Source organism: Eumetopias jubatus, unplaced genomic scaffold, assembly GCF_037043125.1.
Source record: "Eumetopias jubatus isolate StellerSeaLion01/CBP00866 unplaced genomic scaffold, mEumJub1_p1.0 scaffold_3, whole genome shotgun sequence".
Taxonomy (NCBI): domain Eukaryota; kingdom Metazoa; phylum Chordata; class Mammalia; order Carnivora; family Otariidae; genus Eumetopias; species Eumetopias jubatus.
The window spans coordinates 113,026,949-113,053,043 of record NW_028274809.1 but is presented as its reverse complement, the minus strand read 5'-3'; the positions used below and the strand labels follow the sequence as shown (position 1 = coordinate 113,053,043).

Here is a 26,095-nt window from a genome sequence, read left to right as displayed (position 1 = left end):
ATTGTTTCGTGGACATTAGGTGCATGCAGACATAGAAGGAGCTGAGTGAGGCCCCCTCACTGGAACTAGTCATGGCTAATGGGACCCATTTTGCTCTCAGGCTTGCCCTGGCAACAACTGAAAAGCTCTATTATTTGCCTTTCCGGGCACATTCACTGAAGAGGCTCAAGGTTTTGGTGCAATGCAAAAGTCTCCTGCCTCTGAGAACAATAGTCAAACTCTTCAGTCATTCCCATACAAGGGCCTTGTATAGAAATACTTCTGTGGGAGAAATTAGTGGCCTTCGAGACTGTGTCTTCTATATGTGTTGCCGCTTTTCCCTCATGCAGCTTCCTCCCCAGCCCTGGCGAAGGAGGAGATAAGAGGACAGAGCAGGTGAATGTTGGCAAAATGTGTAAAGACAAGGCCTAACAGGAGAGGTGAGACTTAACATGGCCATTGAGAATAGGATAGGACTTTTGGTAGAACTGGGTAGTCAGGAAGGGGTACATTTCAGATGGAGGGATGGGCACGTTAAGATGAAAAAGCAGAAGAGAGCACGAAATGTATAGGGGCAGGGCCCAGAGACTGGCTTAGCTGGAGGGAGTACATCCCTGGGCTTTGAGCTGCCAGGATACTGTCCTGGAGAGGAGATAGAGAAGGGGCTCTCTGGCCTTGTTCCTTCCTCTAGAACAGAGCAATGCTTCATGTTTGAATGGTTCTTATTTTCTTGTGTCCATTCCCATGTAATCCTCTCAGAAATGTGTGCATTGAGGTGAGTGAATTAACAAGTGCCCAAAGTCATGGCAGTCTTAGTCAGTTCCAAGATGGAAACTGAGGGAGAGGAAACTATTTGGTTGCTACTTACATGTCACAGGTTGTCATTTAATCGTCAGCTCTCCTAGGAAAAGTGCTGTCAGCCTTATTTTGTAGATGAGGAACAGAGGCTCCAAGGAGGAAGTACCTGGTCTTAGGTAGCACTGTAGTAGGCATTAGAGTAAGGGTGGGGAGCTCCCCAGAAGCATGTCTGCAGCCATGCAATATCAGAGGGAGAGGAACTCTGATTACCACATTGAACATTACCACATGACAGCCACTTGACTTTATTAATGAAAGACCACAGTTCCTAAAGGGACCCAAGGTGCCCAGCCAGATGGTGGGAAAGCTGGGGCACAAGTCACCTTTCCCAGCCCTATACTGGTCTACAAGGAACTTTTCTATACCTCAGCTTCCTGCACTTGGACATTTGCAATGTCCACTAGTCTGTGGAAGAAACATCAGTTTAACCTTATGGCATTTTCCAAAATTATTTGATTGTCAGTCTCATCATTTGCCTTCCAAATCCTGTGGATCCTGCTTCAGGAGATGTTTCATGCCAGCAATCTGGGAAACTTAGGTCCACTCCCCCAGATCCTGGGAAGACCCTCTGACTTCTTGTTAATTAAAAATCAACTTGACTCATTCCCTTATGGTTCTGTCACCACTGGAGCAAGAAAAGGGGAAAGACCTTGTCTCCCTGGCTTTGATGTTAATTCTTCCTTCTGAAAATCCACAAAACAGGTTGGGCATAGAAAACGGTGAAATGTGTTTTCAGATCTTGGTGCATTACCTGTCAGCTGTGTCACCTAGGTGAGTACTTAACCTGCCAGAGCACAAAGTATCTGTAAAATGGAGTAATGGTGCCTTGCAAGGCTGCTCTGCAGTTTACATAAGAATAGGCAGTGAAACTGGGTATTTACCACAAAGATACAAATGTAGGGATCCGAAGGGGTATGTGCACCCCAATGTTTATAGCAGCAATGTCCACAATAGCCAAACTGTGGAAAGAGCCAAGATGTCCATCAACAGATGAATGGATAAAGAAGAGGTGGTATATATACACAATGGAATATTATGCATCCATCAAAAGGCATGAGATCTTGCCATTTGCAATGACATGGATGAAACTGGAGGGTGTTATGCTGAGTGAAATAAGTCAATCAGAGAAAGACATGTATCATATGACCTCACTGATATGAGGAATTCTTAATCTCAGTAAACAAACTGAGTGTTGCTGGAGTGGTGGGGGGTGGGAGGGATGGGGTGGCTAGGTGATAGACATTGGGTAGGGTATGTGCTATGGTGAGCGCTGTGAATTGTGCAAGACTTGAATCACAGATCTGTACTTCTGAAACAAATAATGCAACATATGTTAAAAAAAAGAAAAAGAAGAAGATAGCAGGAGGGGAAGAATGAAGGGGAGTAAGTCAGAGGGGGAGACGAACCATGAGAGACGATGGACTCTGAAAAACAAACTGAGGGTTCTAGAGGGGAGGAGGGTAGGGGGATGGGTTAGCCTGGTGGTGGGTATTAAAGAGGGCACATTCTGCATGGAGCACTGGGTGTTATGCACAAACAATGAATCATGGAACACTACATCAAAAACTAATGATGTAATATATGGTGATTAACATAACAATAAAAAAATTAAAAAAAAAAGAATAGGCAGTGCACCTAGTAGGAAGGGAATTGCTATTCCTTTCTCTGCAGGGAATAGGCTTAGCTTTCTAAAAATGGCTTCAAGCCTATTTCAAGTTGTTGACCTTGTTGTTAAGGGTTAATGGGTCTTCCCCTGCTGGTTATCAAAACATAGAACTCAAGCTTCTGGGAGAAGCTGGGGAGGGTACGCCATGCCAGCCTTGCACCAAGCACACCCCAGTATGCAAGCCTTGCTTTCAAAGACTTCTTCAGTCTAGAACCTGCCCTAGAAGAAACCATGGTTTTTATACTAAAACTAGAAATGTGTGATTGACAGCAGATGAAATTTTGAAATCGAGATTGTCTTGGGAAACCTGGCTCTGTTGGCATCTTGTACTCACAGGCTGTTCAGTCCTAAAGCAAAACCCCTTCTGGTTCCCCGATCCAGGCCTCTTGTCAGCAGACATTACTCCAGAGCTTGGCTCCTCCTATTTCCCAGCTTTCTTCTTTGAGCTGCTTTGAGCTGAATTATACCAATTGTGTGTCCCTTCCCCATGACCAGTGGGTACAATTGCAAATCTTACTGCTGGCAAGTTCTTTTGTCTGATGTCTGCAAGTTTCTTAATGGGGTTTCTAATGGAGTCACTCAGAAAGGAGACTGTCTTTCTGCCAGCTCCTTATGAGAGGGAAGAATTTCCCTGTTGTTTGGGGATTATGGGTTACAAGGAGATACAAAAGAGTAGAGGAGAAAGAGTGGGTGGGATATCAATGCCATATGTGTAAAACGGGAGCACCAGCACCTCACAGGGCTGTGGTACAATTTGATGGGATGGGTTCAGGCCTTCATGGTAGCCCACCTTCAAAGAGCGGGGGCCGCCTCTATTAGGCTGCCCACGGGCAGCTTCCAGCTTGCAGCTGGTCCATCTGCTCACCTGTGGCCACACATGCACAAGCTCAATATTAGCTTGCAGAGTACGCTTTAAAGAATCTTAAGGCTGCAAAGTCCAAATCAGATGACTAATATAGGGCTAACTGTGGGCACTAACTTTTTTTTGTTGCCTTTCTTAATCTTCAGAGGAATGGGCACACAAAGGCTTGGAGCCAAACTGCCTGGGTTTAAATCCTGACTCACCACTTCCTAGCTGATGTGACCATGATCAAGTTACTTGATTTCTCTGTGCCCCATTTTCATCTTCTGTAAAATGAGGATATAGTGCCTACCTCATCTGGCTGTCATGAGACTCGTGTAAGGTAAAGGTTCAATAAATATTATTGTCATTACTCCCATTTTATGAAAGAAAAAACAAGACTCAGAAATCAATACTGGTTACTCTTTATTTAGCTACTAGTGGCAGAACTAACTAGGATATATATCTGGAACAGTTATAGTCCTCCCTTTCGTATGCCAGCTGTCGTTCATGGTCAAAGAAATGAATCCAAAATGGTAGGAGATCAGAAGCCATATAGAGTAACACTGGGCAGTGTGCGTGTGTGGTGGCAGGTGGTAAGAGTGCTCCTGGGGGTGGAATTTGGCTCAGGGATACACAGCCTTGGATTTCCAGGAGACACCCCCCAGGTTCTGCGGATAACCTGATTTGATCAAGGTCCCTTTGCAGTGAAAGGACTATTTTGGATTCCTTACTGCCCCCTGGTGGTAGCAGATCGAGTGAGGCTCTCCCTGAGAGATGGAAGGAGGCTATTTTGAAATGGGCTCTCTAGATTAATGAAGAATTTTGAACTTTTTGTTTCTCTGTTTTAGCGTTCCTGGCACCTCTGGCCCAAGAGCATAAATTAGTTCTGGGTTTTGTCCCCTCTCGCCCAATAGCATAAATTAGTTCTGGGTTTTGTCCCGTTATTAATTAATGAATAGCTTGCTAACTGCTTGACTCCAGTAAATTACCAGCCTCTTGGGGATCTTCCATCCTTAAAGTCAGCCATCTCAGTCCCACTGAGTCCATGGTCTATTCCAGCCTGTTCATTCTTATTTTCAGCAGACAAACCACGAGGTGGCAGTACAAGGGTTTGTCCTGTTTTCTCCCCAGGTGATGGGAGAGTACGTCAGAGGAATTGTGGTGCCTGCAGGTAGGCTCCGAGCAGAGTGCTAGAAGTTAGTCTTCTATCTCCAGGTCATGTTTCCAACATGGCCAGGCTCAACACTCAGGCCTGAGTCCCCAGCACAATTTGCCTGTATGTGTGCCTTCTCTTTCTTATATGGCAAATAGAGATAAAATTTGCTCAAACTTCCTTAAAGGGCACCCTGAGGAATCAGATTAGCTAGTGGGTAAGAATAGGAGTGATTTTTATAATTAAGTTAAATTTGGGGGGGAAGTTATTATGGATTCACATATAAGTTATAAGAAATAATACAGGAAGCTGCCATGTACCTTTCACCCATTTCCCCCCAATGACAGCATCTCGTAAAATGATAGCACAGTATCACAACCAGGATGTTGACATTTATACCATCAAGAAACGCAACACTTCCATCACCCCCAAGGATCTCTCCTATTGCTTCTTTACAGCCACACCCATGCCACCATCTTAACCACTAATAACCACTAATCTGTTTTCCATCTTTATAATTTTGTCATTTCAAGAATATTATAATGCTCACTTCAGCAGCACATATACTAAAATTGGAAATGACACAGAGAAGATTAGCATATGTAAAAAAGACAAACATTCCTGAAGTGTTCCATATTTTAAAAAAAAGAATGTTATATATCTTGCCATTTGCAATGACATAGATGGAGCTAGAGAGTATTATGCTAAGTGAACTAAGTCACAGATAGACAAATACCATATGATTTCACTCATATGAGGAATTTAAGAAACAAAATGAACAAAAGGAAAAAGAGAAAGGCAAACCAAGAAACAGGCTCTTAACTATAGAGAACACACTGATGGTTACCAGAAGGGAGTTGGTGGGTGGGGGGCGGGAATGAAATAGGTGATGGGGATTAAGGAGGGCACTTGTGATGAGCACTGGGTGTTGTATGGAAGTGGTGAGTCACTATATTGTACACCTGAGAATAATATTACACTGTATGTTAACTAAACTGGGATTTAAATAAAAACTTTAAAAAATAAACAAGAATATTATATAAATGGATTCATACAGTATGTAATACTTTAGCTTCGGATTTTTTTCACTTAGCATAATTCTCTGCATATGCATCCAAGCTGTGTGTATATCCATGGCTGGTACTTCATTGGATGGATGTACCAGTTTGTCTAACTATTCACTTGTTGAAGGACATCCAGGCCATTTCCAGTTTTGATCTATTGTGAATATTAAGCTATTTTGAATTTGAGCTATTGTGAATAAAGTTGCTATGGGCATTCATGTATAGGTTTTTGTATAAATGGAAGTTTTCACTTCCCTGGGATAAAGGCCCAAAAGTGCAATTACTAGGTTTTATGGTAGTTTATGTTTTTTTATTGATGGGTCCATTTCATCTAAGTTGTCAAATTTATATGTATAGCATTATTGGTAGTATTCTTATCCTTTTAATACCTGCAGGGTCCCCTGTTTCATTTCTGATATCGATAATTTGTATCTTCTTTCTTTTTTCTTTATCAGGCCAACTAGAGCTTGGTCAATTTTATTGACTTTTTAAAGAATCAGCTCTTTACTTCATTGATTTTTCTCTGCTCTTTTTGTTTCTACTTCACTGATCTCTGCTCATTATTATTTATTTCCTTCTGCTTGTTTTAGACTTATTTTGCTCTTTTTAACTAGGTTCTTGAGATGGAACGTAGGTTATAGATTGAGACTTCCTTTTTTCCTAATGTATTCATTTACTGCTATAAATTTCCCTCTCAGCATGACTTTAGCTGTATCCCACAATTTTTTATATGTTGCACTTTCATTTTCATTTGGTTAATTGGTTTTTTACATTTCCCTTGAAACGTCCTCTTTGACCTTGGATTATCTAGACATGTATTTTGTTTCCAAGTGTTTGGATTGCCCTGTTCTTTATTATTATTTTTTAAATTCTTTATTTAAATTCAATTCAGTTAACATATACTGTATTAGTTTCAGAGGTAGAATTTAGTGATTCATCAGTTGCCACTGCTCATTACATCAAGTGCCCTCCTTAATGCCCATCACCCAATTACCCCCTCGCCCCACCTACCTCCCCTCCAGCAACTTTCAGTTTGTTTCCTAGAATTAAGTGTCTCTTATGGCTTGTCTTCCTATTTTCATATTATTTTATTTCTCCTTGCCTTCCCCTATGTTCAACTGTTTTGTTTCTTAAATTCCACATATGAGTAAAATCATATGATATGTGTCTTTCTCTGACTGCCTTATTTTGCTTAGCATAATACCCCCTAGTTCCATCCACATGCTTGCAAATGGCAAGATTTCATTCTTTTTGATGGCTAATATTCCAATGTGTATATATACCACTTCTTTATTGATCCATCTGTTGATAGGCATCTGGGCTCTTTCCATAGTTTGGCTATTGTAGACATTGCTGCTATAAACACTGGGGTGAAGGTGCCCCTTCAGATCACTACATTTGTATCTTTGGGGTAAATACCTAGTAGTGCAATTGCTGGGTCATAGGGTAGCTCTATTTTTAACTTTTTGAGGAATCTCCATACTGTTTTCCAGAGCGGCTGTACCAGCTTGCATTCCCACCAATGATATAAGAGGGTTCCCCTTTCTCCTCATCCTTGCCAACATCAGTTGTTTCCTGACATTAATTTTAGCCATTCTGATAGTTGTGAGGTGGTATCTCATTGTGGTTTTGATTTGTATTTGCCTGATGCCATGATGTTGAGCATTTTTTCATGTGTCTGTTGGCCATTTGGATGTCTTCTTTGGAGAAATGTCTCTTCATGCCTTTTGCCCATTTCTTGATTGGATTTGTTGTATTTTTGGTATTGAGTTTGATAAGTTCTTTATAGATGTTGAATACTAGCCCTTTATCTGTCTTATATGTCTTATATCTTTTATGTCATTTGCAAACATCTTCTCCCATTCTGCCAGTTGTCTTTTAGTTTTGTCAACTGTTTCCTTTGCTCTGCAAAACCATTTTATCTGGATGAACTCCCAATAGCTCATTTTTTGCTTTTGTTTCCCTTGCCTTTGGAGACATGTCTAGCAAGAAGTTGCGGCAGCTGAGGTAAAAAAGGTTGCTGCCTGTGCTCTTCTCTAGGATTTTGATAGATTCCTGTCTCACATTTAGGTCTTTCATCCATTTTGAGTCTGTTTTTTTCTGTATGTGTAGGAAAGTGGTCAATTTCATTCTTCTACATGTGGCTGTCCAATTTTCCCAACACCATTTGTTGAAGAGACTGTCTTTTTTCCATTGGATATTCTTTCCTGCTTTGTTGAAGATTAGCTGACCATGGAGTTATGGGTCTATTTCTGGGTTTTCTATTCTATTCCATTGATCTATGTGTCTGTTTTTGTGCCAGTACCATACTGTCTTGATGATTACAGTTTTGTACTACAGCTTAAAGTCCAGAATTGTGATGCCTCCAGCTTTGGTTTTCTTTTTGGGATTACTTTGGCAACTTAGGGTCTTTTGTAGTTCCATACAAATTTTAGGATTGTTTGTTCCAACTTGGTGAAAAATGCTGATATTTGATATGGGTTGCACTGAATGTGTAGATTGCTTTGAGTAGCATAGACATTTTAACAATATTTGTTCTTCCAGCCCATGAGCATGGAATATTTTTCCATATTTCTGTTTCTTCCTCAATTTCTTTCATAAGTGTTCTATAGTTTTCAGAGTACAGATCCTTTGCCTCTTTGGTTAGGTTTATTTCTAGGTATCTTTTTTTTTTTCAGAGCTTTTATATTTGAGTTTATTCTTCATTTAAAACACTACTATAGTTGAATATTAAAACAAAAACAATAGCAAGTAGTGAGCTATGATTATAGTCCTTCACTCATTCACTACTGCATATAAAATGCCAGCAGTGTTTTTTCACTGGCCCCATTAAGAGGTCTGACACTGAACACCACCCCTGGGATGATGTTCATCATCCTCATAGGCTTCCCCATTGTAATGGCGCCGTCTTTCCTGATTTGGATCAAAGTCCACCAGTTCTACCTGGTCCATTTCATCAGTCTCTTCTACTTCCTTCCTCTCAGGTAGGAGTTTTTCCAGCAAAGAAAGTTTATCAGGAGAGAGAAAGCCATTCTCAGGAAAGTTTACCTTAAATTCAATGATAAGGCGACCCTTCTCATATGGTCTACGATAAATTGGCATGCCTTCATTTAGCACACACTTGATATCTCCATGCTTGACAATTTGACCTGGGTGAGAGGTGATGACGATGGTTCGGTTGTCAAGAGTAGATATTGGCTTTTGAAAGCCACACAGTGCTTCAACCAGCTGTATGTCCATACACATGAAGAGGTCTTCTCGCCGAGTAAAAACAGCGTGGTCCTTCTGATCTAAAACAATGATAATATCTCCTGGTTCCAGTCCTGGTTCTTGGTCTCCTTCACCATGGAATGTTATCTTCTGGCCGTCCTTCATGCCTTTGTCAATATGAACTTCTAGAATCTTCTTCTCTCGAACTATCTTCCTCCCATTGCAGCTTTTACATCTGTCTTTGGGACTGATCCGTTCCCCATGGCCCTGGCACTCCATGCACACAGACTGAATTTGCTGAACCATTCCAGGTCCTATCTGATGAATTCTTATTTGCATTCCAGTACCTCGGCAATTGGGACAACATTCGACTGCTCCTTTCTTACCACCTCGGCCTTCACATTTATCGCAAATCACATTCTTTTGCAGAGCTAGTTTTCGTGTTGCACCATTATATAAATCTTCTAAGGTTACTGAGAGCTGATGCACAACATTTTTACCTCTCCTTTCTCTCTGCATCCTTCCTCCTCCTCCAAAAAACATATCAAAGATGTCCATGGGGGAGCCAAAACCACCACCAGCTCCACCTTCTTTAATTGCCTGTTCTCCTCCTTTGTCATATAATTCCCTTTTCTTTGCATCAGAGAGTACTTCGTAAGCTTGAGAAATCTGTTTAAACTTCTCTCCTTCATTTGGATTCTTATCAGGGTGGTACTTCAAGGCCAGTTTCCTGTAGGCCTTTTTCAATTCCTCTTGGGTGGCATTGGGTTTGACCCCCAAAACATCATAGTAAGTGGTTTCTTTCACCATTTTCTACAGCCGGTGAGAGGGCCGAGGCCGGTGTGGGGGAGCGGGAAGGGGCGCGTTGCTGCGTTCTGGAAAGTTCCCTCTAGGTATCTTATGGTTTTGGGTGCAACTATAAATGGGATAGATTCCTTGATTTCTCTTTCTTCTGCCTCATTGTTAGTGTATAGAAATGCAACTGACTTCTGTGCATTTATTTTATATCCTGCCACTTTGCTGAATTCCTGAATGAGTTCTAGCAATTTGGGGGTTGAGTCTTTTGGGTTTTCCACATAGAGTATCATGTCATCTGTAAAGAGTGAACGTTTGACTTCTTCTTTGCTGATTTGGATGCCTTTTATTTCTTTTTGTTGTCTGATTGCTGAGGCTAGGACATCCAGTACTATATTGAAAAATAGTGGTGAATGGACATCCCTGTCAAGTTCCTGACCTTAGGGGAAAAGCTCTCAGTTTTTCCCTATTTAGGATAATATTCACTGTGGGTTTTTTGTATATGGCTTTTATGATATTGGGGTATGTTCCCTCTTATCATTACACTGTGAAGAGTTTTAATCAAGAAAAGATGCTGTATTTTGTCAAATGCTTTTTTGGCATCTATTGAGAGGATCATATGGTTCTCGTCCTTTCTTTTATTAATGTGGTGTATCACATTGATTGATTTGCAGATGTTGAACCATCAGCCCAGAAATAAATCCTACTTGGTTGTGGTGAATAATCCTTTTGATATACTATTGGATCCTATTAGCTAGTATCTGGATGAGAATTTTTGCATCCATGTTCATCAGGGATATTGGTGTAATTCTCCTTTTTAGTAGGGTCTTTGGTTTTGAGATCAAGGTAATGCTTGTCTTGTAGAAGGAATTTGAAGTCTTCTATTTCCATTTCTATTTTTTGGAACAGTTTCAAAAGAATAGGTATTAATTCTTCTTTAAATGTTGGTAGAAATCTGCTGGGTGGCCATCTGGTCCTGCACTCTTATTTCTTGGGAGACTTTTGATTACTGATTCAATTTCTTTGCTGGTTATGGGTCTGCTCAGGTTTTCTATTTATTCCTGTTTCAGTTTTGGTAGTTTATATGTTTCTAGGAATGCATCCATTTCTTCCAGATTGCCAAATTTGTTGGCATATAATAGCTCATAATATTCTCTTATAATTATTTGATGTTGATTGTGATCTCTATCCTTTCATTCATGATTTTATTTATGTGGGTCATTTTTCTTTTCAATAAGTTTGGCTAGGGGGTTATTGATCTTATTAATTATTTCAAAGAACCAGTTCCTAGTTTCATTGATCTACTATTTGTTTTTATTTCTATATCACTGATTTCTACTCTAATCTTTATTGTTTCTCTTCCCCTGCCAAATTTAGGCTTTATTTGCTGTTATTTATCCAGCTCCTTGAGGTGTAAGGTTAGGTTTTGTATTTGAGACTTTTCTTGTTTCTTAAGGAAGCCTTTATTGCTATATACTTCCCTTTTAGGACTGCCTTTGCTGCATCCCAAAGGTTTTGGACTTTCTTGTTTTCATTTTCATTTGCTTCCATGTATTTTTTTTTCTTTAATTTCCTGGCAGACCCATTCATTCTTTAGTAGGATGCTCTTTAGCATCCATGTATTCGTGGTCCTTCCAAAAATTTCTTCTGGTTGACTTCACGTTTTAAAGCATTGTGTTCTGAAAATATGCATGATATGATCTCCGTCACTTTATACGGGTTGAGACCTGATTTGTCACCCAGTATGTGATCTATTCTGGAGAATGTTCCATGTGCACTTGAGAAGAATGTGTATTCTGTTGCTTTAAGATGAAATGCTCTGAATATATCTGTGAAGTCCATCTGGTCCAGTGTGTCATTCAGAGCTCTTGTTTTCTTGTTGATCTTCTGCTTAGATGATCTGTCCATTGCTGTGAGTGTTAAAATCCTCTACAATTATTGTATTATTATCAGTGAGTTTCTTTAATTTTGTTATTAATTGGCTTATATATTTTTCTGTCTCATGTTGGGGCCATAAATATTTATAATTGTTAGATCTTCTTGTTGGATAGACCCTTTTATTATAATATAGTGTTCTTCATCTCTTATTATAGTCTTTGTCTTAAAATCTAGTTTGTCTGATATAAGTATTGATATTCCAGCTTTCTTTTGATGTCCATTAGCATGATAAATAGTTCTCCACCCCCTCATTTTTAATCTGGAGGTGTCTTTGGGTCTAAAGTGAGTCTCTTGTAGACAGCATTTTTAAAAAATATTTTATTTATTTATTTGACAGAGAGAGACACAGCAAGAGAGGGAACACAAGCAGGGGGAGTGGAAGGCAGAAGTAGGCTTCCCACGGAGCAGGGAGACTGACGCGGGGCTCGATCCCAGAACCCTGGGACCATGACCTGAGCCAGAGGCAAGCACTTAGTGACTGAGCCACCCAGGTGCCCCACTTGTAGACAGCATATTGATGGGTCTTGTTTTTTTATCCAATCTGATACCCTATGTCTTTTAATTGGGGTATTTAGCCCATTCCTATTCAGAGTAATTATTGAAAGATATTAATTTAGTGCCATTGTATTACCTTTAAAGATGCTGTTTCTGTAGATTGTGTTCCTTTCTGGACTTTGTTACTTTTGGGCTCTCTCTTCAGTCAAAGGATCCTCTTTAATATTTCTTTCAGGGCTGGTTTAGCATTCGCAATTCCTTTAGTTTTTGCTTGTCCTGGAAACTCTATCTCTACTTCTATTATGAATGACAGCCTTGGTGGATAAAGTATTTTTGGCTGGATATTTTTCCCATTTAGCACATTGAATATATTATGCCAGTTCTTTCTGGCCTTCCAGGTCTCTGTAGACAGGTCCGTTGCCAGCCTTATGTGTCTTCCCTTGTAGGTTAAGGACCTCTTGTCCCAAGCTGCTTTCAGTATTTTCTCTTTATCTTTGAAATTTTCAAGCTCCACTATTATATGTTGAGGTATTGATATATTTTTATTGATTGTGAGGGGGATTCTCTGTGCCTCCTGGACTTGAATACCTGTTTCCTTCCCCAGATTAGGGAAGTTATCAGCTATAATTTGTTCAAATAAACCTTCTGCCCCTCTCTTTCCCTCTTTTAATCTTCTGGGACCCCTATTATTTGAATATTATTTCACTTTATGGTATTGCTGTTTTCTCAAAGTCTCCCTTCGGGATCCAATAGTTGTTTTTCTCATCTTCCTTTTTCTCCATCATTTTGTCTTCTATATATCACTGACTCTCTCTTCTGCCTCATTTACCCTAGCTGTTTAGAGCCTCCATTTTTGACTGCATCTCCATAATAGTATTTTTAATTTCAGCTAATTAGATTTCAGTTCTTTTATTTCTATAGTAAGTGATTCTCTACTGTCTTCTATGCTTTTTTCAAGCCCAGCTAGTATCTTTATAATCGTTTTGAATTCTAGTTCCAACATCTTACTTATATCCGTATTGATTAAATGCCTGGCAGTGAGTACTACCTCCTGTTCTTTCTTTTGGGGTAAGTTTCTCTGTCTTGTCATTATGTCCAGAAAATAATACAAGAAAGAGAGAGAGAAAAGACAAAATTAACACAACACCAGAAAAATACAAACAAAGCAAACCAGAATAAAACAGAAACAAAACAAATTAAGAAAAATATCAAAGAAGAAGTAAAACAGAACAAAACAATAAGCTAGATCCTGGGTGTATTTTGATCTGTTTCTTAAAAGAAACTAGATCCCAAAATAGGAAAGAAAGAAAGATGTGTGTGTGTGCATATATATATATATATATATATATATATATATATATGAAATAAAATACAATGAAAAGAAACCAAAAATTAAATATATATATACATATATAAATAAATTTAAAAAGGAAAAATAAGAATTGAAAAAAATAAGAAAATAGCTGAAAAAAATAAAACAGAAATACTAAAGAATAATAAAGAAAAACCATAATGCTATATACAGTTTTACAGTTTTCCCCAAGAATTGAGTTCTATATGATGGATAAACTTGGTGCTAGCTGGTTGTTCCTGCTGGTCCTCGGGAGGCAGGGAATTTTGTACTGATTCTCAGGAGTCCTTGTCCTTGTGGAATTAGGCCCCCCTTGCCAGGGGCTTGGGCTCAGTGTAAGAGGCTCTGGATTGCACTACGTGGTGCTGTTTTGCTCCCTGAAGGCTTTCAGTACTGATGGGGGGGATTAAAATGACAAGAGTCCCAATCTCTAGCCCTGGAGCTGAAAGTTCCCTCCCCCACTCTTTAGTGAGCCCTCACAGAAAAGCAGTCAGTCACTCTTGTCTTTGTGTTTTCCATACTAACTCTGTGTTCACCCAGCCTGTGACCAAGAATTTTTATCTCAGGCATGTGACCCAGTTTCGAGTCTCCAAATTTTATGGACTGACTGCTGCAGCATGGACCTGCACTGTTCCTTCCAAAGGATGGAGGCAAGGGGTCTCTGACTTTTGCTGGGCCCTGCCCAGAGAGAAGTCTCATGACTGTGCAGCATCCACAATTTATGGCAACACCGAGCTTAAAGCTGGTGCCTAGACTCTCTGTTTTCAGCCAATTTCTCAGTTCCAATGCCTGGGAACTCTGCCACACTCAGGCACTCCCATTCTTTCTGTGAACCTGCGGATCCTGAGACCACACTGTCCCACCAGGATCCCACCCTGCTTCACCATCTGAGCACCTTTAAGACAGGGATGTCCCCCATAGTAGCAGACTTCTAAAAGTTGTGATTCTGCACTCAGCTGCTTATAATACTTTGCTGTAGCCTCCTTAAGCAAGCTCTCTAACCTCCTCCATATCTTCCAATATATTGCCCTAGATTTACATATCCACACCTCCTACCTTCCAAAACATAGTTTATTTTTCATTTGTAGAATTGCAGCAGTTCTTTTCTCAGATCTCCCATTGATTTCACAGGTATTCAGAATGATTTGATAATTATCTAGCTGAATTTCAGGTACCAGACAAAAATAGGGTCCTCTACTTCTCTGCCATTTTAACTCCTCTCACACTATTATTATTATTATTATTATTATTATTATTATTTTTACTGATTCTTTGGGATTTTTCTACATACAGAATTATGTCATCTGTGGGCAAATACAATTTTATGTCTTCCTTCCAATCTGCATACCTTTTGTTTCCTTTTCTTATCTTATTGCATTAATTAGGACTTCCTGTACAATGTTGAATAGAAATGGTGGGAAGGAACATCCTTGGCTTTTCAGTTCCTTAGAGGGGAAGTATTTGTCCCTAACTATTAAGTATGATGTTAGCTATAGGTTTTTGTAGATGTTCTTTATCAAGTTGAAGAAAATCCCCTGTGATTCTATTTTGCTAAGATTTATTTATTTTTTATCATGAATTGATTTGGATTTTGTCAAATGCTTTTCCTGAATCTATTAATATGGTCTTATTATCGTTTTTCTTCAGTGTTTTGATAAAATGGATTGCATTTAGAATATCGAACCAGCCATGCATACCTTGATCTCACTTGGTCTGTCAATTACTAATAAAGGGGTGTTGAAATCTCCAACTATATAATAATGGATTTGTCTATTTCTCCTTGTCCTTCTATCCATTTTTGCATCACACATTTTGATTCTGTTTTTAGGTGAATATAATTCTTTTAGTACATTGTTGAATTTTGTTAACAATGTTAATATTGTTATGTTGTTAATAACAATGTTGTTAGTAATAAATGCTAACAGATTTGTTAATATTTTGTTGAGGATTTTTGCATCCATGTTCATGAAAGATATGGTCTGTGATTTTCTTTTCTTGTGGTATTATTTGTTTGATTTTTAGTATTTTAGTCTGGTTATTTTGTCTGGTTTTAGTATTTTGCCTGGTTTTGTCTGGTTTTAGTAAAAGTTTAATACTTGTATAATCTGATGAGTTAGGAAGTATTCTCTCTGCTTGTATATTATGGAAGAGATTGTAGAGAATCATTCTCATTCGTTCCATAAATGTTTGGTATAATTCCTGAGTAAACCCATCTGGACCTAGTGCTTTCTGTTTTAGAAGGTTATTAAGGAAGGAATTTGGAAGGTTATTTAATTTCTTTAATAAATATAGATCTATTCAGGTTATTCCTTCTTGTATGAGTTTTGGTATAAGTCCATTAACCTTGTGTGTTTCTTTTTTTAAATATTTTATTTATTTATTTGACAGAGAGAGAGACAGCAAGAGAGGGAACACAAGCTGGGGGAGTGGGAGAGGGAGAAGCAGGCTTCCCACCGAGCAGGGAGCCTGATGTGGGACTCAATCCCAGGACACTGGGATCATGACCTGAGCTGAAGGCAGACACTTAACAACTGAGCCACCCAGGTGCCCAACCTTGTGTATTTCAAGCAATTGATCCATTTGTCTAAGTCATCAAATTTGTGTGCATATAGTTGTTCATACTATTTCTTTATTATTCTTAATGTCCATGGGATCAGTAATGATGGGCCCTTTTCCATTTCTGATATTAGTAATTTTTATTTTCTCTGTTTTATTCTTGGTTAACCTGACTAGAGGTTTATCAATTTTATTGTCTTTTCAAAGAAACAGCTTTTGGTTTCCTTGATTTTTTTGTAACATTTTCAATTTCATTGATTTGTACTCTGATTTTTATTCTTTTTTTCTTCTACATACTTAGAAACTAATTTGTTATTCTTTTTTTCTAGTTTCTTAAGGTAGACACTTAGATTATGGATTTTATGTCTTTCTTTTTTTCCTAATATATGCATTCAATGCTATAAATATTCCTCTAAACACTGCTTTTTGCTGCATCCCACAAACTTCAATAAGTTGTATTTTCATTTCATTCAAAGTATTTTAAATATCTCTCTCAAGTCTTCTTTGACCCATATGTTATTTAGAAGTGTGCAGTTTCATCCCCACATATTTCGAGATTTTCCAGCCACTTTTTTCTTATTGATTTTGGTTTATTTCCGTTGTGGTCTGAGAACATACTTTGTATGATTTCCTTTTTTTTAATTGTTAAGATGTGTTTTACGGCTCAGACTTATTCTTTTTTTTTTTTAAAGATTTTATTTATTTATTTATTTATTTATTGAGAGAGAGAGAGAATGGTAGAGAGAGAGCACGAGAGGGAAGAGGGTCAGAGGGAGAAGCAGACTCCCCGCCGAGCAGGGAGCCCGATGCGGGACTCGATCCCGGGACTCCGGGATCATGACCTGAGCCGAAGGCAGTCGCTTAACCAACTGAGTCACCCAGGAGTCCCTGAGACTTTCTTGATCAAGAGATTTTGTGAGAGAATTTCTCTTTCGAGACTTCTAGTGTACAAGTGTCATTTTTCTTGGTTTTGCTGCTGATGTCAACCTCCGCCAGGAGTCGGCACAGTTCTTCAGGAGTTCTTCTGAGGCACTTTGACCGTGACGGTTTTCACTTCGGTGTATGCCTGCAGCCCATACCCTCCTAGCTCCCGACCGCTCCCGGACATCTTGTAGCCACCGAATGGGGACTGGGCCCCAAACACATCATAGCAGTTGACCCACACAGTGCCAGCCTGGAGGGCTTGGGACAGATAATTGGCCTTGTCCAAGTCCTTGGTGAAGACAGCTGCAGCCAGCCCATAGTTGGAATTGTTGGCTCTCCCAATGACTTCCTCTATGGTCTTGAACTTCAGGATCTGCATCACTGGCCCAAAGATCTCCTCCCTGGCGATAGTCATGCTGTCTTGCACATCTCCGAACACGGTGGGCTGGATGAAGTAGCCACGGTCAGCAGCCGCCCCTCCACCACACAGCAGCTTCGCCCCCTCCTCCTTCCCAGATTTGATATAACCGAGGATCTTCTTAAACTGAGTTTCATCCACCTGTGGCCCCTGCTCAGTCTGTCTGTCAAAGGGGTTCCCGACTACACGAGACTTGGCCGGGGCAACGCTCCTCTCCACAAACTCGGCGTACACATCTTCTTGCACAAAGGTCCGGGAGCCCGCACAGCAGCACTGGCCCTGGTTGAAGAACAGGGCGAAGTGGGCCTGCTCCACAGCCCAGTTCATATCTGCATCTGACATGATGATATTGGGGCTCTTTCCCCCCAGCTCCAGGGTCACTCTCTTGAGGTTACTGCTCCCTGCGGCAACCTGGACTAGGCGGCCAACCTCGGTGGAGCCTGTGAAGGCCACTGTCCACATCCTCATGGGAGGTGATGGCGGCCCCAGCTGTGGGGCCAAATCCAGGAATAATATTGACCACGCCAGGGGGAAAGCCAGCCTCCTTAATCAGGTTGGCCACATAGAGGGCAGTCAGTGGAGTCTGCTCAGCTACCTTCATCACAACCACATTTCCGGTCGCCAGGGCTGGGCCGAGTTTCCAGGCTTGCATCAGGAGCGGGAAGTTCCACGGAATGATCTGCCCGCACACCCCGACGGGTTCATGGCGGGTATAGCTGAAGAAGTCCCCATCGATGGGAATAGTTTTCCCGTGGTACTTATCAGCCCAGCCAGCGTAATAACGGAAGCATTTGAGAACCATGTCCAGATCCACCAGGTAGGAGATGACATAGGGCTTGCCGTTATCCAGGGTCTCCAAGGCTGCTAGGTAGGTCCGGTCCCGCTCAATCAGATCAGCCAGGCGGTTCAGCAGGCGGCCCCTGTCAGACGCATCCATGCGGCGCCAGGGTGAGCCCAGCTGGAAGGCGGCCCGGGCAGCCTTTACTGCCCTGTCCACGTCTTCCTTGTCTCCTTCGGCTACCTGACAGATGACTTCTCCAGTGGATGGATTGATGGTGGGGAATGTTTTCTTGCTGACAGCATCATGCCACTCATTGTTTATGAAGATCTGGTTGTAGAAGACTTCAGGCTGCTGGTTGGGGGCCGGCACTGCCTGGGTGGTGGCGGCCGACAGGAGACGGCGGCCCAGGCGGGGCCCGAGGCCAGCGGCTGCAAGCGCAGCGGCGCGCAACATGTTGCAGAGGGCGCGGGCGTGCAGGACGGTGTGTCCTCAGACTTATTCTTATGGTGTCAAAGTTTGAGTCCCTGCTTTTAATTTATTCAGAATTGTAATGGCTAGATCATATAATATAGTCTATGTTTAATTTTCTGAGTAATACATTGTTTTCTATTGCAGCTGCATCATTTCACATTTCCATCAACAATGCACAAATATTCCAATCCAATGCTAATTATTTCCTGTTTTTTAATAATAGCCATCCTAATGAATGTGAAGTAGTATATTTTGCCTTTCCCTAATGGCTAGGGACACTGAATCATTTTTAATGTACTTATTGGCCATCTGTACATATTTTCTTTGGAGAAACGTCTATTCAAGTTTTTTTGCCCATTTTTATATTATTTTCCTCATTTTGTTGTTGGATTGTATGAGTTCTTTGTGTATTCTGAAAATTAATCCATTGTGAGATATATGATTTGCCAATATTTTCTCCTCTTCCATGGGTTGCTTTTTCACTCTGTTGATAGTGTCCTGTGATGCACAAAAGTTATAAGTTTTGATAGAAGACCAATTTATTTTTTCATTTTGTTACCTGTGCTGTTAGTGTCACATCTAAGAAATCATTGCCAAATCCAGTGTCATGCAACTTTCCTCCTATGTTTTCTTCTAAAAGTTTTAATTTTTTAGCTCCTACACTTAGGTCTTTGAATCATTTTGAGTTAATTTTTTTTTATGGTGTAAAGTAAGGGTCCAGCTTCACTCTTTTATATGTGGATATCCAGTTTCCCAAAACCATTCATTGAAAAGACTGTCCTATTTTTGACACCTTTGTCAAAAATCATTTGATCATTTATGTAAGAGTTTATTTCTGGGCTCTCTATTCTGTTCCATTGTTCTATATGTCTGTCTTTATGCCAGTACTGTTAGTTACTGTAACTTTGTAGTAAGTTTTGAAATCAAGAAGTATGAGACCTCCAACTTTGTTCTTTTTTTCTTTTTTTTCAAGATTGTTTTGGCCGTTTGGAGTCCCTTGATATTTCAGAGGAATTTTAGTACAGGTTTTTCTATTTCTTCAAAAAGAAGTCATTGGGTTTTGATAGGAATTGCATTGTATCTGGAGATCATTTTCGGTAGTATTGTCATCTTAACAATATTCTGTCTTCTCGTCTATGAACATGGGATGTCATTTATTGGCACCTTCTTTAATTTCTTTCAGCAGTGTTATATAGTTTTCAGTGTACTGGTCTTTCACCCCCTTGGTCAAGTTTATTCCTAAGTATTTTAATCTTTTTCTTGCTATTGTAGTTTCCTTAGTTTTGTTTTGGATTTTTCATTATTAGTGCATAGAAATGCAACTGAATTTTGTGTGTTAATTTTGTGTCCCACAAAATTGGTTTATTTTTTGCTGAATTGCTAATTTGTTTATTAGCTTCAACAGTGTGTGTGTGTGTGTGTGTGTGTGTGTGTGTGTGTGTGGTGTGTCTGTGTGTGTATCTGGAATATAAAGTCATGTTATGTGTAAACAAAGATAATTTTATTTCTCCCTTTTCAATATTAATACCTTTTATTTTTTCTTCTTGCTTATTTGCCCTTGCAAGGACTTCCAGAACTATGTTGAATAGAAGATGGAGAAAGTGGGAGTCCCTGTTTTGTTCCTATCTTGGAGGAAATACTTTTAATCTTTGACCACTGAGTATGATGTTAGGTGTGGGTTTTTCATATCATATTGAGGAAGTTTTCTTCTATTCCTGGTTTATTGGGTTTGTTTTATTTTTAATGAAGAAAGTTGAATTTTGTCAAATACTTTCTCTACATTAGTTGAGATGATCATATGTTATTTCCCTTTCACTCTAGTAATTGATTTTACTGAATCATTTTTCACTTGTTTAAACATTATTACATTCTGGGGATAAATTTCATTTGGCCATGATACATAAGTTTTTAATATGCTGATGAATTCAGTTGGCTAGTATTTTATTGCAGGTTTTTACAACAATATTTATAAGGAATATTGGTCTGTAATTTTCTTGTATTATCTGTCTAGTTTGGGTGTCAGGGTACTCCTGACTTCATAGAATGAGTTAGGATGTGTTTCCTCCTCTTCAATATTTTGAAAAGTTTGAAAAGGATTTGTGTTCATTTTTCTTTATATGTTTGGTACTATTCACCAGTAAAGTCATTTGGTCCTAGCTTTTTGTTGTTGTTGAAGGTTTTGACTACTGATTTAATCTCTTTACTAGTTATAGGTCTATTCAGATTTTTTATCTTTTCATAATTCAGTTTTGGCACATTGTGTGCTTCTAGGAATTTGTCCTCTTCATTTAGGTTAACCAATATGTTGGCATAAAAATGTTTGTCACATTCTTTTTTTTTTTTTTTGACAGAGAGAGACACAGTGAGAGACGGAACACAACAGGGGGAGTGGGAGTGAGAGAACCAGGCTTCCTCCTGAACAGGAGCCCAATGCGGGGCTCGATCCCAGGACCCTAGGATCATGACCTGAGCCAAAGGCAGACGCTTAATGACTGAGCCACCCAGGCACCCCATTATTTTTATTTCTGTAACCTCAGTAGTATTGTTTTTGTTTTTTTTCTGATTTTAGTAATATGAGTCTTCTTCCCTCTGCCATTTTTGGATTTAATTTGCTTTTCTTCTTCTTAAGGCATAAACTTAGGTTATTGATTTAAGATCTTTTTTTCATATGTGCATTTATAGCTATAAATTCCCTTCTTACCATTGCTTTCACTATATCTCATAGATTTTGGTATTTTGTATTTTTGTTTTCATTTTTCTTAATGTACAGATTTTCCTCAACTTACAGTGGGGTTGTTATATCCCAATAAACCCATCATAAGTTGAAAGTATCATAATTCAAATGGGAGGAGATATTTGCAAATGACACATTCAATAAAGGGTTAGTATCCAAAATATATAAAGAACTTATAAAATTCAACACCCCAAAAACAAATAATCCAATTAAGAAATGAGCAGAAGACATGCACAGATATTTTTCCAAAGAAGACATACAGATGACCAACAGACACATGAAAAGATACTCAATATCACTTATCATCAGGGAAATACAAATCAGGACTACAATGAGATATCACCTCACATCTGTCCAGATGGCTAAAATCAACAACAAGAAATCACAGGTGTTGGCCAGGATGTGGTGAAAGGAGAATCCTCTTGCACTACTGGTGGGAATACAAAATGGTGCAGCTACTATGAAAAAGAGTATGGAGGTCCCTCAAAAAGTTAAAAATAGAACTACCTTATGATCCAAAAATCACACTACTGGGTGTTTGCTCAAAGAATACAAGAACACTAATTCAAAGGGATACATGCACCCCTATGTTTATAGTAGCATTATTTACAATAGCCAAGATATAGAAGCAGCCCAAGTGTCCATTGATTGATGAATAGATAAAGATGGTGTGAGATATATACATATACATGTATACATATATACACATATATGTACACACACACACACACACACACACACCCTGGAATATTATTCAGCCATGACAAAGAATGAAATCTTACCATTTGCAACAACATGGATGGAGTGAGAGTATAATGCTAAGCGAAATAAGTCAGCCAGGGAAAGACAAATATGATATGATTTCACTCAAATGTAGAATTCAAGAAACAAAACAAACAAGCAAAGGGAAAAAAAGTAAGAGAGAGAGACAAATCAAGAAACAGACCCTTAATTATAGAGAACAAACTGATGGTTACCAGAGGGGAAGGGGGTGGAGGATGGGTTAATAGGTGATGGAAATTAATGAGTGCACTTGTCATGATGAGCACAGGGTGATGTATGGAAGTGTTGAATTGTACACCTGAAACTAATATAATACTATATGTTAACTAACTGGAATTAAAATAAAAACATTTTTAAAAATAAAAGAAAGTATCATAATTCAAATTGGCATTTAATACACCTAACCCACTGAACATCATAGCTTAGTCTAGCCTACATTAAACATGCTTAGAACACTTACATTAATGTACATTTAAGCAAAATCATCTAACACAAAGCCTTTTTTATAATAAAGTGTCAAATATCTCATGTAACTTATTCATTACTTTACTGAAAATGAAAACCAGAATGGTTCTATGGGTACAGAATGTTTGTAATTGTATTTGTTGTTTACCCTCATGATCACATGGCTGGCTGGGAGCTGTGGCTGGCTGCCACTGCTTAGCATCACAAGAGTATTAATAGTATCACACATACCACTAGCTCAAGAAAAGATCAAAACTCAAACTTCAAAGTATGGTTTCTACTGAATGCATATCACTTTTGCACCATCATACATTTGAAAAATTGTAAGTTGAACCAGCACAAGTGGGGACTGTCTGTATTTTCTAATTTCCCTTTTGATTTCTTCTTTGACCCATTGGTTTTTTAAGAATGTGTTGCTTAGGAGTGCCTGGGTGGCTCAATCAGTCAAGCATCTGCCTTCTGCTCAGGTCATGATCTCAGGGTCCTGGGATCAAGCCCCACATAAGGGCTCCCTGCTCAGCAGGGAGTCTGCTTCTCCCTCTCTCCACTCATGCTCTCTCTCTCAAATAAATAAAGTCTAAAAAAAAATGAATGTGTTGTTTAATTGTCCTATATTTGTGAATCTAGTTTTCCTGTTATTGATTTTTATCCACTGTGATAGATAAGAATGTTTTTTATGATTACAATCTTTTAAAATTTATTGACTCATTGCGTATCCTAACATGGTCCATTTTGGAGAATGTTCTATGTGCACTTGAGAAAATGTGTATTCTGCTGTTCTTGGGTGTTCAGTATATTTCTGTTATGTCTAATTAGTTTGTGGTTTCATTCGAGTCCTCTGTTTCCTTATTGATCTTCCATTGGTTGTCCTAGCACATTAAAAGTAATGTTTTGAAGTCTTAATTATTACCGTAGAAATGTTTATTTTTCCCTTCAATGCTGTAATGTTTGCTTCATATATTTTGGACTCTGAGGTTTGGTGCGTATATGTTAAAATTGTTATATTTTCTTCATGGATTGATCCTTTTATCAATCTGTAATATCTTTATCTTTGTAACAGTTTTTTACTTAAAGGCTATTTTAGTAGCGCCACCTTAGCTCTCTTTTGGTTAGTATTTGCATGGAATATATTTTTCCATCCTTTTACTTTCACCCTATTTGTGGCTTGCAATCTAAAATGAGTCTCTTGTAGACATCATACAGTTGGATCATGGAGTTGTTGTGTTTTTTTAATCAATTTTCCCATTTAGTGCCTTTTGATTGGAAAGTCTAAGCCATTATTTTTGAATTCCTGACAAGGAGATACTTACTTTTGCTATTTTTCTGTATGTCTTATAACTTTTTTTTTTACTTTCCTTCATTGCTTTTTTGTGTTTGCTTTTTTTTTTTTATAGTGACACGTTTTGATTCCCTTCTCATTTCCATCTGTGGCTATTCTATGGATATTTTCTGTATGGCTAAATGGAGATTACATATAATACCCTACAGTTATAATTATCTAATTTGAATTAACTTCAGTATTGCTCCTTCCACCCTCTTTATGTTTTGGTGTCACAAATTACATATTTATACATTGTGTATCCAGTGATATAGATTTTAACTATGTTTATGCTTTTGTCTTTTAAACCTGTAGAAAATTAAAATTCAGGTTACAAACTAAGATTACAATAACACTGACTATTATATTTATTCATATGTTTATGTTTACTGGAGATCTTTATATCTTCATATGGCTTTGGGTTAATGTATAGTGTCCTCTTATTTTAACCTGAAGCACTCTGTTTATCATTTCTGTGGGGTAGATCTAGCAGTATTGAAGTCCATCAATTTTTTAATATAGGTATGCCTAATTTGTTCCTCATTTGTGAAGGTCAATTTTGCCATATATAAAATTATATACTTATAGTATTTTTCTTTCAACACTTCAAATATATCTTTTTACTGTCTCTGGTCCAGGGTCTCTGATTATAAATAGGAATCTCTGGTACATGATGAATCACTTCTTCCTTGCTGGTTTCAAGATTCTTTGTATTTGGCTTTCAACAATTTGATTATAATTTGTCTTGGCGTGGGTCTCTTTAAGTTTAAACTACTTGGAGTTTACTGAGCTTTTAAGATTTATAGATTCAGGTACTTCATCAAATGTGGAAAGTTTTGGCCATTATTTTTTCAAATAATCTTTCTGCCCCTTTCCCTCTGTATTCTCCTCCTGGGACTCCCAAAATGTGTGTGTTGACCCACAATGATGATGTCCCACAATCCTGTAGGCTCTGTTTATTTTTTTAAATTCTTTTTTGTTTGTGCTCTTAATACTTGGTAATTTCAAGTGTCCTATCTTTATGTTCACTGATTCTTTCTTCTGTCTGCTTAACTGTGCAGGTCAACTTCTCTTGTGAATTTTTTATTTCAGTTATTTATTTTTCAGCTCCATAATTCTGTTTGGATCATTTTTGCAATTTCTATTTCTTTATTGATATTCTCATTTTGTTTACATATTACTTTTACTTTCCTGATTTCCTTTATTTCTTTATCTGTGTTTTCCCTTATCTCAGAGCATATTTAAGCCTTTTATTTTAGAGTCTTTGTCTAGTAAAACTGATGCCTGGGCTTCCTCAGGGATAGTTTCTTTCGATTTATGTATTTCCTTTGAAAGAACCAGTTTTTATGTATGCCTTGTGATTTGGGGTCAAAATTGGGCATTTAGTTATTATAATGCAGACCAGTTTTTATGTATGCCTTGTGATTTGGGATCAAATTGGACATTTGGTTATTATAATGTAGTAATTCTGGAAATCAGATTTCTGTCTTTTCTCGTGTTTTTTTTTTTTTGAGACTTTTCCAAATTACTTTTGCAAGTCATATGTGCTTATGAAGTCTCTGTTCTTTTAGCTCATGTTCATTTAGTGTTTTTTTAATTTTTTAAATTTTAATTCCAGTATAGCTAACATACAGTGTTAGTTTTAGGAATACAATATAGTGGTTTAGAAATTCCATACATCACCCAGTGTTCATCATGACAAGTGCACTTCTTAATCCCCATTACCTTCATTTAATGTTTTGACAGAAATATCCTTGAATCCCAAAAGCAAAAATAGGCAAACAACAAAAAAGAAAGAACAACCACCTCTCATAGTCTTTGCAGACTGGCTCTGTGCTGGTGTGGTCCTTCACCAATTAGCTAAATAGGCTGCAAGACTGGAGATTAGCTCAAGGTAACAGTTTAAGGTCTTCTCAGTTCTTCTCTGTGTGTATGCCTGGGCACGCATGGCTTTCTAAGTTCCTCTGCATCTGCAGTTTCTTTTAAATTTCCTCATTTCCCTAAGCACCTCACCCCAGCTTTTCCTTCAGGCCTTAGAGGGCCTACTATATATCTCCACTGAGAATCTCTTGCCCCAGGCACCTTTGAGTTTGTATTCCACTTGTAGTATTTAAGAGCAGTGCCTGCCACTTTTCCTACTTGCATTCTGAGTTATGCAAAACAGAAACAGGTAAATCAATCCTTAAGGTACTCCCCAGACAGGTTAGAACAGATGATAATTTGCAGATAAAATCTGCTCTTGAAGTGAAGGAACTGAGAACTGGGCTGCGACTGCTCTAGATCAAGAGTGCC

The 26,095-nt window shown here is 38.7% G+C and overlaps 3 pseudogenes; 1 reads left to right on the top strand and 2 right to left on the bottom strand.

Moving 5' to 3' along the window:
- The first annotated feature begins 5,042 nt into the window (after nucleotides 1-5,042).
- On the top strand, nucleotides 5,043-5,141 carry LOC114201137 (U6 spliceosomal RNA; annotated as a pseudogene).
- Nucleotides 5,142-8,245: 3,104 nt separating this feature from the next.
- On the bottom strand, nucleotides 8,246-9,639 carry LOC114201135 (dnaJ homolog subfamily A member 1 pseudogene; annotated as a pseudogene).
- Nucleotides 9,640-16,661: 7,022 nt separating this feature from the next.
- LOC114201124 (aldehyde dehydrogenase, mitochondrial pseudogene) lies at nucleotides 16,662-18,485 on the bottom strand (annotated as a pseudogene).
- Nucleotides 18,486-26,095: the final 7,610 nt, after the last annotated feature.